Raw genomic sequence first — 6,000 nt, 5'->3', positions numbered from 1 at the left:
ATTTCCTCCATCACTTCAGCTTTTGCCTCTGCCACCAATCCCCTGAGTGGCTTATTACTGCTGACACTGCTCACAAAAGGGTGCTCTTTCTTCTTAGCTTTCAACTGATCGATGAATTTGACATATTCCCTTTCTTGCTCAGCTTTGATTCGTTTGGCCTCATCGCGCAGACGGTTTGTGTGTTCCTGATCCATTTTCTCAATCAGCTGCTTCTGCTGTCTTTCCAGAATCTCCCACTCTGTGTCAAAGAACTTTTTCGTTGCATTCATCTCTTGCTCAAAACGGTGAATCATTTGATCTAATTGCTGTTTTAGTTTGAGATTGAGTTGAGTTCGAGCCCGGTGTTCCTCAGAAATGTGCATGTCTGTAGACTGGACAGACTCAGAATTCTCTGTCAAACTATGTTGTTGTTGTTCAGTGGAATTCTGTTCTGATACTTTGTTCTCCTTCGTTTTTCCATCATTAGTCTGCAAGTCCATTTTAGACTTGTCTTTTGCACATGGGCTGGTCTTACCATCATCGGTTCCAGAGTCTGAGCTGATTGTCTTCACCGAGTTCTCACTCTCTGCTTTGTCACTGGCACTGCTGCATATGCCCTCATCCAATATTCTGGACAATCGTTCAGGTTTATCATCTTTTTTACCGGAATCTACCGTTATTGCTTTTAGGGGGTGCCAGTCCATATTTATTTTCCTGATCCACTCCCGTCCTAGAAGTGGTGGACCTCCCTCAGGTAGTACATATATGTCCATTCCTTGGTGTGCTTTGCCCTTGTGTACCACCTTGACTTTTATCTTTCCGATGGGGTATACTCTTTGCCCCGTGTATGCCTGCAATACTATCTCCGTATCCCGTAGGGGAATATGTGTGAATAACTTTTTGTAGTCTTGCTTATTCATGACCGTCAACGCCGATCCGGTGTCCAATTCCAACTTCACTTGGACTCCTGCTATCTGCAGTGTGGCCCAGATAGTTTGTCGGTCAGCTTCCTTACTCACATTGTGAATTCTCAGACTACCCAGTTCCTTGCTGTCGGAGTCTGAATCCGAATTCTGTTCATCCAAACTCTTCTCAGCCACCTTATGTACCTTTCTGCACTTTTCCTGTGGTGACTTTTTGTTGCTGGTCTTCCTTCCTGACCGGCATACTTTAGCTATGTGACCAAGCTTGCCACATTTTCTACATTCCTGGTCTGTAAACCAGCATTGGTTCTGATCGTGTGTTGTCTTTCCACAACGATAACATTTCGTTGTACCCAAAGCCATTTGATCTACGCTGAGTACCGCTGCCTTCAGCTGCATTTCTGCAGTGCCTCTCGCTGCAGCTTCGTGCGATGCTGCAATAGTGACAGCCTTATCAAGTGTAAGATCATTCTCTTCAAGCAGCCGCTTTTGTGTTCCTTCTTTCGACAATCCGCACACGAATTTGTCTCTCAGTGCCTCTGTCAGTCTTTCCCCAAACTGACAGTATTTCGCTAGCTTACGCAGTTCAATTAAGTACTCCGCGTTGCTTTCCTCTTTCAGTTGTGTTCTCGCATAAAATTTAAATCGTTCCGCTAACATCAGCGGTGTGGGGTTCAAATGATTCTTCAGGACAGCAACAATTTTAGCGAAAGCCTGATCCGCCGGTTTAGCTGGTGATAGAAGATGCTTCAATAGCCCGTATGTCTTCGCACCCATTGAGTTTAGTAAGGTTAGTGCTTTATCTTCATCTGATATTTTATTTGCCTTACAATATATCTCTCTGCGTTCTACATACGTGGCCCAATCTTCAACATTGGGATCAAAATCGTTGATGTTACCACGCTTAGGCATCCTCGCAATCTTCTTGAGAGACAAAAATAAATTTTTCTTCTTTTTTTTTTAAAAATGGCGGTTTCCCGCGCTCGTCTTCTTCCCCCGCCTACGAAAATGGCGATTGCTGCGTTCGCCCTCCCCAGCGGTTCTCAAATCGTGCCTCCCAGCCCCTCTTGCAGTCCGGTCCTTTCCCCCCCCGGCTGCGGCTGAGTTCTCCGCGTTTTTTTTAAATTTTCTCCCGCGCCTTACGATCGTGCCTCCCAGCCCCTCTTGCAGTCCGGTCCTTTGCCCCCCGGCTGCGGCTGAGTTCTCCGCGTTTTTTTAAATTTTCTCCCGAGCCTTACGCTCTTCCGGTCGCTGCGCCTCGCGGCCTCGGTAGCTGCCCGGCCTTTTTCACTGGTCGCGGTCGAGCTCTCTCTCGACGCTGTTGCGTCTCCCAGCCCGCTTGTAGCCCGGTCTCTCACACCGGCTGCGTTTGCATTCACCGCGGCTTCCGTGCCCTACGCTGCCCCAGTCTCCGCGCCTCTGGCCCCGACTTCTGCCCGGCTCTTTTCCCCGGCCGTGGTCGAGTTCTCCGCCCTTATATCCTCCGTTCTTCCCTCCCCTATTTCACAGCCAACGTGGCCGACTTGCTGCTCGTCGCTGATCGGCTTACCCACCACCGTGATAGAAGGGATGATCACTGCCTGTTGCTGATGGAAGGCTTCGTGTCAGAATTCTTCCTTTGCTCTGCAGACCCGAGTCTTCTCTCAGCAGAATGATGAGGGCGGATGCCTCTTCTCGACGCCCGTTAAACTGCCTTGGATGTATCTCTGCCGCAGGGTAAGATCGTACTCGTCGCCACTGTTAAGTCTGTGTGTTATAATGAGAATTACTACACAGACCACAAGAGTAACTTTTAACAGGTCTTTACTAGTCGAAGGTCAGGGCGGAACTGCCCAATAAATCATTACACAGCACTTATATACCGGAGTGGTCACCGCCGGTATTACAGTGTACAGCAGCCAAGATAAAGTAGTGCAACTCTTAAAATAGTTCTCTTAAAGGTGGAACGGTTACAAAATAGTTCTCTTAAAGGTGGAATGGTTACATACACTACACATGTGATGGTGCATTTTGGACCTTCTGGCATCCTGAGCAGCTCTTTGTCAGGTCCTCGATTTGCTGATCGATCCCCGGCCACCACACAAGCCCTAGCAAGGCTTTTCATTTTCACCCCTCCCAGATGACCTTCGTGAAGCTCATTGAGCACTCTCTCCCTTAACTTGGGTGGAATTACCACTCGGGATCCACACATCACTGTCCCCTGGCATACTGACAGCTGTTCTCTTCTGGATGAGAATGCTGGCAACAGTGAGTTGCCATGTGCTGGCCATCCCTTCACTGTCAAATCATATACCCGAGACAGTGTCGGGTCTCCTTCTCTATACCAGCGTTAGTTACTGGCAAGCATTCAATTATAGTCGAATGAAATATTTCGACAGGATCCACTGCTGGTGCTTCCTCCGCAGTAGGCAGTGGCAGGCGTGATAGCCCATCAGCGTTTCCATGCTGTTTCGTGCCCTTATACTCGATTTCAAATTGGTGCGCCCCTAGAAAAAGGGACCATCTTTGTAGCCGTTGCGCAGTCATCACCGGAATGCCCTTTGGATTAAAGATGGAGACAAGTGGTTGGTGGTCAGTCAGCAAGGTGAACTTCTGTCCGTGCAGATAGTGATTGAACTTTTTCACTCCCCACACTAGGCTGAGGGCCTCCCTGTCAATCTGGGCGTAGTTACGCTCGGCTGAGGTTAGTGACCGAGACGCAAAGGCTGCTGGCCTCTCCAACCCATCTGGGAATTTGTGCGACAGCACCGCTCCAATACCATAGGGTGATGCATCACATGCCAACTGAATTGGTAGTGCTGGGTTGAACTGAGCCAACACCTCTTTTGATGTGATCAATGCTTTGCTCTTCTGGAAAGCTCGTTTACATTTGTCACTCCACTTCCATGGTACCCCCGTTTGCAGTAGGGTGTTCAGTGGGTGTAGTACGGTAGACAAATTCGGCAAGAACTTATGGTAGTAGTTCACCAGCCCGAGGAACGACCTCAGTTGTGACACATTTTCCGGTGCTGGAGCCTTGACTGCTGCCTCAATCTTTTCAGGGGACTTATGTAACCCCACTTTATCAATAACGTGGCCACAATACGAGATCTGCTTCTGGAAAAACTCGCATTTGTGGCGATTAGCTCGGAGCCCATATTCCTTCAATCTAGTGAGCACCTGCTCCAGGTTGGCGAGGTGATCACTGTCATTTTCGCCCGTGACCAGGATGTCGTCCAAATAACACTGGGTCCCTGGAATCCCTTGCAGGACTTGTTCCATTGTCCTTTGCCAAATAGCCAGAGCTGATGCTACCCCGAACACCAGCTGGTTGTATTGGTAGAGACCTTTATGAGTGTTGATCGTGAGGTACTGTTTCGAGTCTTCTTCTACCTCCATTTGCAGGTACGCCTGGGCCAGATCAATCTTAGTGAAGCGCTTTCCTCCAGATAGCGAGGTGAAAATATCTTCAATCCGGCGAAGCGGATATTGTACAGTGTGAAGGACTGGGTTCACTGTCACCTTAAAGGCCCCACAGATGCGAACCTTCTTTGGTTCCCCAGGCGTATTACTCAATGACCTCTTCATTACAGGAACGATGGGTGTAGCCCACTCGCTCCAGTCCACTTTGGACAGTACTCCAAAACGTTCCAACCCTTCCAGCTCTGCTTCGACGGCTGGTCTGATCGCATAAGGCACTGGTCTGGCTTTAAGAAACTTTGGGCTTGCATTTTCCTCTATTTTAATCGTTGCTGTTATGCCTTTTAGTGTTCCGAGTCCCTGCTGGAACACTTCTTGTGCGTCAGTTAGCATTTTTGACAGTTGTCCTGGTGTGACGTCGCCATCCTTTTTGGCATCTACAGTCAGTGCTTGTATGGAGTGCCAATCTAGCTGTATCTTCCGGATCCATTCACGTCCTAGTAGTGATGGTGCTCCATCTGGCAATACATATAGGTCCATTTTTGGTGTTTCCTTGCCGTTATATATAACGTTCACCCTTATTTTTCCTTTGGGGTAGACTTTTTGCCCCGTGTACGTCTTCAAGACAATCTTTGTATCTCTCAAGGGTATATGTGAGAATAGCCGCTTGTAGTACCTTCGGTTTATGACTGTTAGGGCTGATCCTGTGTCTAATTCCATTTTCACTTGGACTCCTGCTATCTTGAGCGTGACCCAGATAGTTTGGTGATCCTCCATTTTGATCACATTATGTAGTTTCAGACAACCCAGCTCCTTGCTTCCGGAATCTGTATCACTCTTCTGTTCGTCTGAACTACTCTCCGTCACCTTATGTACCTTCTTGTACTTCTCCTGTGGAGATTTCTTGCTGCTGGTTTTCTTTCCCGACCTGCAGACTCTTGCTATGTGTCCTACTTTTCCACACTGTCTGCACACTTTGTCCTTGAACCAGCAATCATTATGGTCATGTGTTGTTCTGCCGCAGCGATAGCACTTCACTGTTCCGTATGACATTTCATTTGTGCCATATTCTTGCGGTCTCCGTTGTATCTCTGCAGCGCCCCATGCTGCTGCTTCGTGTGATACTGCAATGCGGAAAGCCTTGTCCAGCGTAAGATCCTTTTCTGACAGAAGCCGTTTCTCGGTTCCTTCACTTTGAAGCCCACACACAAACTTGTCCCTTAAAGTATCTGCTAACCCCGTTCCAAACTGGCAGTGTTTCGATAGCTTGCGCAGTTCCGTTAAATACTCAGCATTACTTTCATCTTTATGCTGGTTCCTTTTGTGAAACTTAAACTTTTCTGCTATCAGCTGTGGTGTGGGGTTTAAGTGGTCCTGTAGGATTGACACTATGTTTTCAAAATCCTTTTCTGCTGGCTTCTCTGGGGTTACTAGGTTTCGTAGTAAGCCATACGTTTTTGCACCCATTGAATTCAACAATACCAGTGCTTTCTTGTCATCTGGCACTTCATTCGCCTTGCAGTATACTTCTATGCGTTCGACATATGTCGTCCAACCTTCGACTTCATTGTCGAACGCTGTGATACTGCCACTCTTCGGCATTTTTGGGTGTGGTTAGACTGGCTTAAAATGGCATCTCCCGCGCATTCCTTTCTTCCCCGCTGCGGCTTAAAATGGCGTCTCCCGCGCTTTCCTTTCT

The sequence above is a fragment of the Somniosus microcephalus genome, chromosome 22 (assembly GCF_052327205.1).
Source record: "Somniosus microcephalus isolate GS21.2 chromosome 22, FLI_Smic_1.0, whole genome shotgun sequence".
NCBI lineage: Eukaryota > Metazoa > Chordata > Chondrichthyes > Squaliformes > Somniosidae > Somniosus > Somniosus microcephalus.
This window is presented reverse-complemented; position numbering follows the sequence as displayed.